The following is a 14,744-nucleotide window of genomic DNA, read 5'->3' as shown; positions in this document are numbered from 1 at the left end:
CATGCTCCAACGGATCCATGTCCTTCCCATGCTGAGATGTACTAGACCCAAGAGAAATCTGAGGAAGCAGAATCCACTCTGGATGGACAGGAGGAGCACCTGCTGCTGCAGGAATTTAAGTGTGAAAACGTGCTCTCTCCAAGTTTGTTTAAGGCCCAATGCAAGGATCGGACATTCAGCAACTGTCAGTGCGCTGCTCTATTGCCTGACAGCTGCAGGAGGCATGTCCTGAAAAGCGAGCTCCTCGTGTCCTGGCAAAACTCTTTTGATCTTTGGAAGGAGCGGCTCATGAACTAATTAATAACACACAGACATGGACTATGATGCATGATGAGAGCCTCTGATGTGAGGCTGTGGTCTCTCAGTGAGCTGCAAACAGGCCTGAAAGTGAGGGAGAGAATCTGACAGGTTTAGTCCTCTCCCTGTGAGAGAGCAATGCCCAAGGAAGAGCCTGAACAGCTTCTTTCCTCCACCTCCAGACTGTTTTCTGAAGGAACACTCACAGATTGATTCCCAGCACAGGAAGGAGATGGATCTGTTGGAGTGAGTCCAGAGGAGGCCGCAGAGATGATCGGAGGTCTGGAGCACCTCCCATACAAGGACATGTTGAGAGCATTGGGGTTGTTCAGCCCAGAGAAGAGAAGGCTGCAGGGAGACCTTAGAGCAGCTTCCAGTACTGAAAGGGGCTCCAGGAAAGCTGGGGAGGGGCTCTTGATCAGGGAGTGCAGGGATAGGATGAGAGGAATGGTTTGAAGCAGAAAGAGGAGACATGGAAATGATATCTTAGGCAGAAATGTTTTCCTGTGAGGGTGGAGAGGCCCTGGCCCAGGTTGCCCAGAGAAGTGGTGGCTGCCCCATCCCTGGAAGTGTTCAAGGGCAGGTTGGATGGGGCTTGGATCAACCTGATCCAATGGGAAGTGTCCCTGCCAATGGCAGGGGGTTGGAACTGGATGGGCTTTGAGGTCCCTTCCCTCTCAAACCATTCTGTGACTATAATCTCTCACCTTTTCTGAAGGTGTGAGTCCGATTTCCCTTTTGTTGCTCCAGGATGCGATGTTCATGGGATTTGTGCTGCTCAAGCTCAGAAGAAAGGAGCCAGTGCTTACCTTGCCCTTGCAGAGGCTGCTGGACTAGCATGCATCCCATCAGCATTCTTCCCATTGCTCCTGTTCTAAACCCACTACCGACACGGGCATCTGCCCCGTGCCAGGAGAATCTTCCTTCTGTCTTTCTTATTCAGGAGAGGTGCCTAAATGCCCCTGCCAAGAGCCAGCCTCAAAGCAACACTCACAGCAGGGAAGGAACCATCCTCTCTTCTGCATTTGGGATGCTGCCTGTGTGGCTGCATCCAGTCCTCAGAGCATCACTGTATTGTTGGGGTGGAGGAGGAGGGAGAGAAGTAGGAGTACTGAGGTTCATGCTACAGGTACAGTCTGGGTGGCCTGAAGGGCTCTTTCCTTGACCATCTCTGTAGGCTTCCCTGCTCTTTGTGTAGGACATCACCTTGGAGGCACGTACCGAGCAGTAATGGTACACACGCATCATCCAGTTACTCAGGGATGAGATTATTCATTTGTAAAGTGTGCACAGCATCCTTGCGCCTTGTAGACGACTCATCTGCATTCGTTAGTGCCTGTTTTGAGAGCCAAGGATGTCAAAAAATGATGATAAATCCTTGAGAACTTCATAGGTAGCCCACTTCAGAACAGGAGGGAAAGTTGCTAAGTAACCGGCTGCTATTTTACTGCTGACGATGTATAAGGCCGTGGCATCAAAGAAGGGGGAGATGACTGGTTAACGGATCTGCAAGCCTCCACTTTCTGCATAAAGCATAGCTGTGTTTATCCAAAGAACTAGAAATTTCATCACAGGGAGTTTTATGAGTCCCAAAATAAATATTTATTCATAATCACAGCCTTCCTGAAATGGGTTTGAAAAGTGTACTTTGATCAGACCCCACTGAAACTCTTAACGATACATCAGCAATGAGCGGTGCTTGCCTTCAACTGTGTTCCTCGCCAGATTGTACATTCCTCATCAAACACTTCATTTGTCTTTTCATCTACTTTAAGTACTTTACAGCAGTTCAGAGGAACTGTTGAGATGCAGAAATCAAACTCTCTATGTTTTACATTATTCAGGGGTCACATTTAAGATTAGAATCATCGTATGGTTTGGGTTGGAAGGGACCATGAAGGTCATACAGTCCAACCCCCTGCCACGGACATTTCCTGCCAGATCAGGTTGCTCAAAGCCCCATCCAACCTGGCCTTGAACATCTCCAGGGGTGGGGCAGCCACCACTTCTCTGGGCAACTTTGGCTAGGGCCTCCCCACCCTCACAGGAAAACTTTTCTTCCTACTATCTAGACCTCTTCCTAATATCTTCTCCTCTTTTCTTTGAAAACCATTCCCCCTTGTCCTGTTGCTCCAGACCCTGCTAAGAAGTTTTCCCCATCTTTCTTATCAGCCCCCCTTTAAGTATTAAAAGGCTGCTCTAAGGTCTCCCCACAGCCTTTTCTTATCTCCCTGATAATCCTTCTTTTGAGTGCTTTGGCGGTGGGTATCACACCGCCACCATTGCTAAACTTACCTTGTTTTGAAGGCAAAGACTCAAGCAGTGTCCTGCTTTAAGAGTGACACCATTGCGATGGTCTTCCCTGCTGCCCACGATCCAAGCACTTGGAGTTTTGGCTGGTGCGGTTTTTGTCATAGAATTATGGAATCATGGAATGGTGTGAGTTGGAACAAACCTTAAAGATCATCCAGGTCCGACCCTCTATCATAGGCGGGGAAACCTACCACTATGTAGGTCACTGTCTTCGTAAAAGCAATGTTTGCTGGGAGAGGTTGTGGCCAGAGAGGTTTCTGTATGGTTTTGTGGGATGTAAGCTCTGAGTTTGACACTTGTCTTCCAGGAGGAGTGTTAGGAAGTGGACAGCAGAGAGACAAAGGACTTTCTGTAGGAACACAGCAGAATACAAAGAGCCTAGACAAGAGTTCCATGCCCTCAGCCACTGCAGTGGCAATGTCTGGATGCTGTAGAGTCCTCTCCCTGCCAAGCTCCTCAGCATCGAGGAGAGTCTAAAGGAGTCCATGGAGATCATCTGAGGACTGGAGCACCTCCCATACAAGGACAGGCTGAGAGAGCTGCGATTGGTCAGCCTAGAGAAGGGAAGGGTTTGGGGAGACCTTAGAACACCCTCCCAGTATTCAAAGGGTCTCCAGGAAAACTGGGGAGTGGCTCTTGATCAGAGATTGCAGGGGTAGGATGAGAGAGAACGGTTTTGAAGTGCAAGAGGGTAGACTGAGATGAGATCTTAGGGAAAAATTGTTTACACTGAGGGCAGTGAGGCCCTGGCTCATGTTGCCCAGCAAGGTGATGGATGCCCCATCCCTGGAAACTCCCACAGCCAGATTGGATGGGGCTTGGAGCAACCTGATCTGGTTGAATACGTCCCAGCTCACTGCAGGGTGTTGGAACTGGATGGGCTTTAAGGTCCCTTGCCACCCAAACTTTTCCGTTATGCAATGATTCTATGACTCAGAGTCCCTGCAGTCAGGGCTCCTCTGAAGAGCAAGTCAGAGGGTGACCCACACTCCTGCCTGAATCACCTTCCAGAGGATGTTGTCCCTCCCACTGTTGACTTCAGTTTGACCTCAGGGCCTGCTAAGTGAGACGAGACCTGAAAAGGCCTGCCTCCCCCAGCTCTCAGTACAGTTTCTATTCTGAGTCCACTGACGAGTCTCTCTTTTGATTTTCGACACATGGAAGTTTTTCAAAGGAAGAGCGATGACAACAACAAAGCAACACAAACTTTGTGCACAGTTCTTGGGAACACCGAAGGAGCACACTGGTTTTCTTAGTCACCATCTGTGGACTCTGTAAAAGTCCTCTCCAGGCCCTGATGCTGATGACGTGCAGCATGGACACTGTGCCAACTCCACCAGCGTTAACTTCTTGCTGCGTTGATTGCATAAAGCTTCCCATAAAGCGCAACAAGGTTAGGTTTGAGAACTCCCTGGAGGTGTTCAAGGCCAGGTAGGATAAGGATTTGAGCAACCTGATCCAGTGGAAGGTGTCCGTGCCCATGCCAGAGGGGGTGGGAAGTGGATGGGCTTTGAGGTCCCTTCCAACTTAAACCATTCCATGGTTCTACAATTCTGTGAGCTGTTTGCAGATCAGCTGAGGACAGCCAGCCAAAGAGCATCACCTTTATTTCATTTCTTGACTTTTTGAGACCAAGTAGATGTAGAAACCTTCCCAGTTCAGCTCCAGAAGAGCCTTTTGCAATTGCAGACCAAGTGCTGCTCTGCTCTCTCTCCTGAATAATGCATCATTTTTCCACATTCCAGGCAGCTCCCGGTCCCTGCTTTGTGTAGCCACCATGTGCTCCACGCTCGTTCTGGCCCGGGTCCCTCTGTTCCAGGGCCAGTGCTGGAATGTGGATGTGTGGCTACAGCCTCTCTCTGCATTACTCACCCCATTTCCATGACACAGCGCAGCACTGAGCTCTTCTGGCAGCAGGTTGGGCTACAGCAACACCTGCATTGGCAGCATTCATCCCCAGTGCACAACCTCCCCAGCACTGTCTCCAGTGTCATTGAGGGCTGCATAAAATGCTGGAGGAACATGAGAGGAAATGATGGAAGCCGTGAACTATGTCAGTGTTTTCCTGAATCACAGAATCACAGAATAACCAGGTTGGAAGAGACCCACCGGATCATCGAGTCCAACCGTTCCCATCAAACACCAAACCATATCCCTCAGCACCTCATCCACCCGTGCCCCAAACACCTCCAGGGAAGGTGAATCAACCACCTCCCTGGGCAGCCTCTGCCAGTGCCCAATGACCCTTTCTGTAAAGAATTTTTTCCTAACGTCTAGCCTAAACCTCCCCTGGCGGAGCTTGAGGCCATTCCCTCTTGTCCTGTCCCCTGTCACTTGGAAGAAGAGGCCAGCACCCTCCTCTCTACAACGTCCTTTCAGGTAGTTGTAGAGAGCAATGAGGTCACCCCTCAGCCTCCTCTTCTCCAGGCTAAACACCCCCAGCTCTCTGCTGCTCCTCATAAGGCCTGTTCTCCAGCCCCTTCACCAGCTTTGTTGCCCTTCTCTGGACTCGTTCCAGAGCCTCAACTGAGTTTCTGTCCTCACCCACTTTCTGCCGTCAGTGCCTTTCTCTCCTTTTTGCCAACAAACTCAAACCCTGAGCCATGGTTTTTAGGTTCCGCAAAACCCTTGTGTGCTCTCTTGCTTTTACACTTGCTCTGATGTGACAGCCACAGATTTAAACAACAGATGAACAATGTTGTACATTCATCCAGTGTTTTCCCCCTTTTCAGCATCTGAAGCCATATCATTAATTAATGATTCATTCTCAGATGCAGTTAGTAATTGTTTCCATCACCACCCCACATCAGTCCCCTCTGGGGACCACTTTTTACCTTTTTCCCTCTGCATACATCACCGAAGCCTCGTGGGCTCAGTTTGGAAGCAGGAATGTTCTCCTCTGCCCGGTGGCCATTGTGAGTCCCTTTATGAGCGTTTACACACCATGACTTGAAGCAGTTGCAGAGTCCCTCCTGTTGCAAATTGCTAGTGGTCCTTCCTCCTCACTCCTGGAGAACAGAAGGCCATGGGGAGACCTTAGAGCAACCTTCAGGACTGAAAGGAGCTCCAGGAAAGCTGAGGAGGGGCTCTTGATCAGGGAGTGCAGGGATAGGACAAGGGGAATGGTTTGAAGCAGAAAGAGGGGAGATTGTGATGACATCTTGCCAAACCACTGAGAGGTTTTGTATAAACAAAGTCCCCAAATCTGGGAGCTTCACTTCTCAGTGGCTACATTTGTGCTCAAAAGACATTTACATTTGCATAGCAAGGTTCTAAAATGTTTAGAAATGTCAAAATGGTGTGGAACGCACAGATTTTGTGGTGCTCTGTGCTTGATGAGCTATGCTTGCTCCTGCTGACTGGCGATACATGACACAGGGAATGTGTGAGAGTGAAGTTTGCTTGTGTGTTGAGCTTTTCCCTTCCCAAGCTCTTGCTCTTCCAGGTGAGTGACCACCTGCAGGGCTTCACTGCTCCAGTGCTGGCCCTGAGCTGTGCAAGGTAACAGGTGGCTGAGGGCCCTAGGGCTGTTTAGTCTGGTGAAGAGGAGGCTGAGGGGAGACCTCCGTCGCTCTCTGCTGCTTCCTCAAAGGAGGTTGGAGCCAGGTGGCTCTTGGTCTCTCTTCCCAAGTGACAGGCGATAGGATGAGAGAAAATGGCCTCAAGTTGCACCAGGGGAGGTTTAGATTGGAAATTGGGAACAGTTCTTTCACAGAAAGGGTTCTCAGGCACTGATAGAGGCTGCGCAGCGCAGTGTTGGAGTCCCCATCCCTGAAGGGGTTTAAAAACCGTGTGGATGTGGTGCTTAGGGGCAGGGTTCAATAGTGGGGTTGGCAGCGTAAGGTTTACATTTGGTCTTCATGATCGTAAAGGTCTTTTCCACCCTCAACGAGTCTGTGATTATGTGAAAGCCCCGGGGAGGTGAAGAACAGTTACAGCTTCTTGGTGCCTTGACAATCCTGTCCAGCAGACCCTTTTCAGTCCCACTATGCTGTGTTCCAGCGCTCCTAAGGGAAGAGTTAATGCTGTTATCTCCTGAATTTCTTCTCAGACTGACAGGGACTCTGATAGGCTCCCTCACGTTCCTTCAGTTTCTTGCCCAAAAGGCCAGGTGTCATCTTGGAAACTCGTCTGAGCAGGCCATGGACTTCTGAATACAAGTGACCATCTGACCAGCTAGTCAGCTTGTTAACCATGATTTCAGGGGGGCTTTGCTTCTTTGGGCTTGTGGATACATGAAGAGCTGTTCATACTTTATATCCAAGTGAGAGACCTGAGGTGTTTAGTGTGGAGAAGAGGAGGCTGAGGGGAGACCTCATGCAAAGGAGGCCGGAGCCAGGCAGGGTTCAGAACAAGGGACAGGATGAGAGGGAACAGCCTCAAGTTGCACCAGAGGAGGTTTAGATTGGATATTGGGAACAATTCCTTCACTGACAGGGTGGTGAAGCCCTGGCAGAGGCTGCCCAGGGCAGTGGTGGAGTCCCCATCGCTGGAAGAGTTAAAAACCATGTGGCTGTGGCATCTTGGGATATGGTTTAGTTGGCACGATGGGGCTGGGCAGACGGTTGGACAGGATGAGCTTAGAGGGGTTTTCCAACCTCAGTGATTCCATCACTCTATGAATATTTTAAGTTTGAAAAACAGAGTTTGTGTCTCCTCCTGCTTTTCTCCTTTTCCATTTCCAATTCCTCTTTCTGGAACAGGACTGACCAGATTGTGTGCCTTGTTCTGCAGGGAATCTTGCCAGGATTTCGAGATGTTAGAGTAGAGGTGAGGACATATTAATGACAGTACCTTCAAAGCATGCCTTGGGGCTCCTGACATGAATGCACTGTCTGGTAACAAGTACTTGTCTTGGAATTAGTAACTAGGAACTCATATTTGCCTGTTAACTAATCACTTGGTGCCATCCTGTGGGCATCCATATGCCCAGGCAACAGAAACCATAGAATCATAGAATGGTTTGAGTTGGAAGGGATCTTAAAGCCCATCCAGTTCCAACGCCCTTGCCACGGGCAGGGACACCTCTCACTGCATCAGGTTGCTCCAAGCCCCATCCAACCTGGCCTTCAACACCTCCAGGAATGGGGCAACCACAGCTTCTCTGGACAGAAATTCTTGCTCTGCTTGCTCTTCATGCGTGTCCCCCACACTGTTTCTGAGCCCCCAGTTCGTGTGTAACATTCTGCTCTGCCTCTGTATTAATGATTCATCCTAACCTTTATGTCATCAGGAAGTGTCATTAGAGTGCGGTTATTTTTGTGCACGTAATTAGAATATTAAATAGATGAACCCCTGAGGAATTCCTCTCGCAGCCTCCAGCCTGCAGGTTGTCTTTCAGCAGAACCCATTTTCTTCTCACTTTTACGCATCCACAATCACAACCCTGCCTGGCTCGTTGACCTGTGCTGACAGCTCTTTCCGAGAAGAAACCCAAACACCAGGTTTCTTTGCTGTCGCCTGTTATCACATGGCGCCTGGGGCAGATTTCTTGGTAGCTCATTTTCTGAGCATCATCGAACGACTTGGTGTTCTGGCATGAAGTTTTCATGCTTCTGTCTTGTGGCCTTGAGCTGACAATCCATATTTTTGGCTTCTCACACACGTTTCACTCGTCCTTCTATTTGTTATGTGTTGGGAAACAGTTTTTCTGTCAGGCCAACCCAGACACCTTGACCCTTTCCATGGGGCAGTGTACGCTTGCAGCCCAGAAAGCCACCCGTGTCCTGGGCTGCATCCAAAGCAGTGGGATCAGCAGGGCCAGGGAGGGGATTCTGCCCCTTTGCTCTGCTCTGGTGAGATCCCACCTGGAGCCCTGCATCCAGTTCTGGAGTCCTGAGCACAGGAAGGGCATGGAGCTGCTGGAGCAAGTCCAGAGGAGGCCATGGAGGTGATCTGAGGCCTGGAGAACCTCCCATACGAGGACAGGCTGAGAGAGTTGGGGTTGTTCAGCCTGGAGAAGAGAATTCTGCTGGGAGACCTTAGAGCAGCCTCCAGTACTGAAATAAAAGCTGGGGAAGGGCTCAGGGAGTGCAGGGATGGGACAAGGGGGAATGGTTTTGAGCTGCAAGAGGGGAGATTGAGTTGAGATCTTAGGCAGAAATGTTTTCCTGTGAGGGTGGGGACACCCTGGCCCAGGTTGCCGAGAGAAGTGGTGGCTGCCCTGTCCCTGGAGGTGTTCAAGGCCAGATTGGATGGGGCTTTGAGCAACCTGATCCAGTGGGAGATGTCCCTGCCCATGGCAGGGGGGTTGGAACTGGGTGACCTTTCTGGTCCCTTCCAACCCAAACCATTCTGTGAGTCTATGATTCTATGTTTAAGCACAGGTTTATACACACGTATCTTTTTGTCTCGTGCAACTGCCAGAGCTGTGAGCCCTGGAAAGGTTTTCCAGGTTGGTGAAGAGGGAGCGTAGCTCATCCAGGATTACTGAGGTAGCTCTTTGTTGTCAGTATCTGTCATGCATCTAGACAGAGCTATGGTTCATGTCCAGCTTTCTTGCAAGTTGCACGCCCTTGCCTGCTTGGAAGTTCATGTGCAAACTTGTTTATACGCTTTCTGTTTAGCTTCATGCTCATATTACCAAGGAGGAATTTCATCGGTGACTTTAAAAGTGGGATCTGTTGAGAGATGCACATGTTCTGGTTCTTAGCCCATAAACTATTTAATTGGGTGACTTCCATCCTTGTAGTCCTTGTGTTTTGCCTGAGAGCCCCCACAAGCCATACTCACTTCTCAGTCACAGAATCATAGAATGCGTTGGGTTGGAGGGGCGCGTTAAAGTCCATCCAGTCCTACTCCCCTGCAGAGGCAGGGACACCTCCCATTGGATCAGGTTCCTCAAAGCCCCATCCAACCTGGCCTTCAATACACGGATGGGGCAGCCACCACTTCTCTGGGCAACCTGCACAAGTGCCTCCCCACCCTCATAGTAAACAATTTCTGCCTTCTATCCAGTCTGAATCTCCATTTTTCAGTTTAAAACCGTTCCCCCTTGTCCAATTGCTACATGCCCTGCTAAAAAATCTGTCCCCATCTTCCTTACCAACCCCCTTTCAGTACTGGGAGGCTGCTCTAGGATCTCCTTGGAGCCTCCAGGCTCAACACTCTCAGCGTGTCCTCATACGGGAGGTGCTCCAGCCTTTGGATCATCTCCATGGCCTCCTTTGGACTCACTCCAACAGATCCATGTCTTTCCTGTGCTGAGGACTCCAGAACTGGCCACTTTACAGCAAGCTTCCAGTACGGAAAGGGGCTCCAAGAAAGCTGGGGAGGGGCTCTGGATCAGGGAGTACAGGAACAGAACAAGGAGCAAGGGTTTCCAGCTGCAAGAGGGGAGATTGAGATGAGATCTTAAGAAGAAATGTTTTCCTGTGAGGGTGGGGAGGCTCTGGCCCAAGTTGCCCAGAGAAGCTGTGGCTGCCCCATCCCTGGAGGTGTTCAAGGCCAGGTTAGATGGGGCTTGGAGCAACCTGATCCAGTGGGAGGTGTCCTACCCATTGCAGGGGTTTAGAACTGGATGGGCTTTAAGATCCCTTCCCACCCAAACCATTCTGTGATTCCATGATTCTATGAGATGGCTTCTCTCCCTTGACAGAACAGCAGTAACGAGTTTACATTTGTTATGCTGCTTCCATGGCATTGCCCTTGGAAGTCAGAGTGACAGATCACCACTATACTTCTGCTGGTGCAGATCTACCCTTGCCCCCTGGGGAGACAGCTCTGTCTGGGTTTAAACCATAGGGAAACTGAACCCAAGGCTTAATGTGTCTCCTCTAAGGTCTGCAGAACAGGGTAATCCCTGAACCAGCCCTGCAGTGCGGCTCCAGGGGTTGGGTGCCCCCAGAATACGGATGTTTCACCCTGACCCTGTGCAAGACCCAGAGCTGGGGCTGCAGGATGGGATCTGGGAAGGCTCCTCCACCCCTCCCATGTGGGAGCAGCTCCAGTTGCCACAGGAGACACGGGGCAAAGCTTTCCAACCACATCGATGGTGCTGGTGGGTTAACAGGATAAAAGTGCCAACTGAGAAGCCTGGAAACACAACTCGGATCTTTTTGAAAGATAACACTTGCTTTTAGGCTCTGTAATACAAGTCGGTGAGGGAATCTGAGGGGAATTGAAACCGAAGGAGGCCTGGGAACTGCTGCAAGTGGGTGCTCGGCGCTGCAGGGCGGGAGGCGATGCCGCATGCCCAGGAGGGGAGCAATGTGGTCCATATTGAGCGCAGTGACGGGATCCCCACACGCGGCCCCGCGGGAAGGAGCAGCACATGCCCCAAACTGTGGAAACGGCGGATGAAAGCAAGAATGTCAGGCTTTGAACGGAGCGGGGGGAAAGGAGGCGTTCTGTGTGGTAACCGAGGTTTTATTGTTTCCTGATCCCTGCTCCTTATCCCACAGCTGGGGGGATCGAGGGGAATGAAAATAAACAGCGGTTCATGAATGGAGGGGTTGAAACAGCACTCGATGGAGCCAGGGTCGGAGTAGACCTGTTGCTGGTGGGAGCTTGGAGCACGGCAGCCGGGCAGCAGAAGGAGCCTGCAACAAAGCTGGGGAGGGACGTTTTACAAGGGTCTGTAGTGATAGGATGAGGAGGGATGGCTTTAAATTGAAAGGGGGAAGATGTAGATTAGACATTATGAAGAAATTCTTCATGATAAGGGTGGTGAGGCACTGGTGCAGGTTGCCCAGAAAAGTGGTGACTGCCCCGTCCCTGGAGGTGTTCAAGGCCCGGCTGAATGGGGCTTCCAACCCAAGGTCCCTTCCAACCCTAACCATCCCATGGTTCTATGATTCTGTGATTTTCACCAGTTACCAAATCCTTCTTTAATTGGTATAATAAAGCAGAAAATGTGATTGGGATTGGCTGCTCCTGCCTTTGTCACTGCCATTGCCCTCCTGAGGACACCCTCCCTATGCTTTCCTATTGTTTGTTTATTTCTGGGGAAAAAAAACCTCATCAAAAAGGACCCCACCCCAAAACGCCACCTTATAGAATCATAGAATCATAGAATGGTTTGAGTTGGAAGAGACCTTAAAGCTCATCCAGTTCCAACCCTTGCCATGGGCAGGGACACCTCCCACTGGATCAGGTTTCTCCAAGCCCCATCTAACCTTGTCTTGAAAAATACTGGTCTTGAAAACATGGATTCTTCTGAATCCTCCCCACTTTATCATCATCCAGGGAGGATCGTTCTTGACACACTTCTCGTTTATAAGACACGGTGTTCATTACAGGAACGTGACTTGCCCTGCCTGACATGCCAGGGGAAAAAAAAGGCTGCCTGCTTAGCCAGCGCCAGCGCCGCGGAACCGCTCCCCAGGTGCAATGGGCAATGCTCCCCTCCTGCAGCAGAGCTGCATAAAACAGCTCTCCTGGAGCCATTGGTTATCCGAGTGTTGGAATTAAACCTGGAAGAGCAGATTGTAAAAAGAGCTGAGTAATACAAGGTGGCTGCCAGAACGGCAGTGGGAATAACGCTGCAGCGAGCTGTCTCCCGCACTGGCAGAAGGATGCGCTACGTCCTGCCTGGCTGCCACAGGATTCACTGCTCGCTCCATCAGGGGCTCTGCTGGCTTCCAGGGCACCGTCTGGATGGAGCCAATTGCCACCTTTGGAACAGGAACTGGGGACTCTGTCAAAGTGGTTTTAATTTAGCACTGATGCTGGTGGCTGTGCTGCAGCTGGGCCGTCACAGTCTGTATTTGAGGATCTTGCCCACAGCCCTGATGCACAGCTACCTGCAGCAAGGGCCAGAGCTGAGAACTGGAGGGCAGAGCCACCTTCTTCCCAAGCAGTTCTGGAGTCCTCAGCACAGGAGGGGCATGGAGCTGTTGAAGCGAGTCCAGAAGAGGCCACGAAGATAACTGGAGGATGGAGCACCTCCTGTACAAAGGGCAGGCTGAGAGAGCTGCGGTTGTTCAGCCTAGAGAAAAAAAGGCTGCAGGGAGAACTTAGAGCAGCCTCCAGGATGGAAAGGGGCTGCAGGAGAGCTGGGATGGGGCTCTGGATCAGGGAGGGTGGGGATAGGATTAGGGAGAACAGTTTGAAGCTGCAAGAGCGGAGATTGAGATGAGATCTTGGGAAGAAATGTTTTTTTATGAGGGTGGTGAGCCTCTGTCCCAGGTTTCCCAGAGAAGTGGTGGCTGCCCCATCCCTGGAGGTGTTCAGGGCCAAGCTGGATGGGGTTTTGACCAACCTGATGCAGTGGGAGGTGTATGTGCCCGTGGCAGGGGGTTGGAACTGGATGGGCTTTGAGGTCCCTTCCTCTCCACCCAAACAATTCGATGATTTTATGATTTTATTAATGCTTCAGAAAGGTCATTAGCCTGCCCAACAAATGAGCCTTTGATGTATTCCTTGCCATGGTTGCTCAGGAGAAGGGCGGCCAGCAGCATGAGGCCCTGCCTGATGTGCCGCAGAGGACAGCAAAATTGAATTTCCCCACTAGAACAAGGTTAACTGGACCTATCGGTGGGGGCTCATGATTTACTGAGCTGATTTTCCCGTTTAAATATTTTCCTCAAAGAGTATTCGCAGAGAGGGGGGTGAGTTATTTTTAGCACAGGCTTCGATCGAGCTGGAATTACTCAGGCAGAGGCAGCAGGAGTTTCATTCGCAGCGCTGCAAGGATGTTTCTCCTCCATTTCTGGTTAACAGAAACCATTTTTAAATTACTTTAAAAAGCAAAACAGAAAATGGCAATGGAGACACAAATCCTGCTGAAAAACCTTGTAGAGAAGTGTAGCCCCGGTGAACGCGATTGGGATATACTATTGCCTGAGGGGCTGCGGAGTGGGAACGGGGAGGATGGTGCTGGTGATGTCCCAGGAAAATAGAATTTGTGCCCGCTTGCACGACCGGGCTTCCAGCACCAACCTGATCTCTGCAAAAGCTGCAGGGACAAGACCAAACGGTCTCACCCCAAACCAGCCGAGCAGCATTCCAATTTTTATCACAGCTTAAAGCAACTCAAATAAATGTGAATTAGGGAAAAGCAGGGTTGAGTGAGCTCTGTGGATGAGAACTGGTAGGTGAGAGACTCAACACAAGCTGGCAATGGGCGCTCGCAGCCCAGAAAGCCAAACCATGTCCTGGGCTGCATCCAAAGCAGTGGGACCTGCAGGGCCAGGGAGGGGATTCTGCCCCTCTGATCTGCTCTGGTGAGACCTCACCTGGAGCCCTGTGTCCAGATCTGTTGGAGCAATTTCATAGGAGGCCATGGAGGTGATCCAAGAGCACCTCTGTATGAGGACAGGCTGAGAGAGGAGGGGCTGTTCAGCCTGGAGAAGAGAAGGCTGTGGGGAGACCTTAGAGTAGCTCCCAGTACTGAAAGGGACCCCAGGAAAGCTGTGGAGGGGCTCTTGATCACGGGGTGCAGGGATGGGACAAGGGGGAATAGTTTAGACCTGCAAGAGGGGAGATTGAGATGAGATCGTAGGAAGAAATGTTTTCAAGTAGTCCTGCAATCTTTCAGGATAATTTTGGATCCTCATCCACCTCCCTAAAGCCCAGCCATCTCCTCCTGCTTAATGCCAAGAGCAAATCCAAATCCCTTGCAGGAAGGCTGAATAGTAATTAATTCAGGACAGAAATAATGAACTAGAGAGGAATTTCAATTTACACCTCATTCTATTTTAATAGAAAACCCTTGACAACTGAGCTGGGGGAAAACTTTCCCAACCAAATTTATAACTGCTTTGCATGAGGCTCATGGAACCTACGCTGCGTTGGCTCCATGGGAAGAGAACAGGAGTGGGCTCCAGGGCAGATCTGCAAAGGAGAATTCCAAAGGGGACCATAGAATCATGGAATGGTTTGAGTGGGAACGGACCTTAAAGCTCATCCAGTTCCAACCCCCTGACATGGGCAGGGACACCTCCCACTGGATCAGGTTGCTCAAAGCCCCATCCAACCTGGCCTTCAAACCATTCCCTTCAAGGTATCCCTGCACTCCCTGATCAAGGGCCCCTCCCCAGCTTTCCTGGAGCCCCTTTCAGTACTGGGAGGCTGCTCTATGGACTCCCTGCACCCTTCTCTTCTCCAGGCGGAACAACCCAAACTCTCTCAGCCTGCCCTTTATGGAAGGTGCTCCAGTCCTCAGATCACCTTTGTGGCCTTCTCTAAACTTG

At 50.7% G+C, this 14,744-nt stretch overlaps 1 protein-coding gene across 10 annotated transcripts in view; it reads left to right on the top strand.

The window, feature by feature from the left end:
- Positions 1–14,744, top strand: part of DTNB (dystrobrevin beta) — a 148,555-nt gene that overhangs the window by 104,474 nt on the left and 29,337 nt on the right. The window lies entirely within an intron of this gene.

Source organism: Phaenicophaeus curvirostris, chromosome 2 (assembly GCF_032191515.1).
Source record: "Phaenicophaeus curvirostris isolate KB17595 chromosome 2, BPBGC_Pcur_1.0, whole genome shotgun sequence".
In the NCBI taxonomy this organism is placed as follows: Eukaryota; Metazoa; Chordata; class Aves; order Cuculiformes; family Cuculidae; genus Phaenicophaeus; species Phaenicophaeus curvirostris.
The sequence above is the reverse complement of the archived record's forward strand: the minus strand, read 5'-3'. Positions and strand labels throughout refer to the sequence as shown.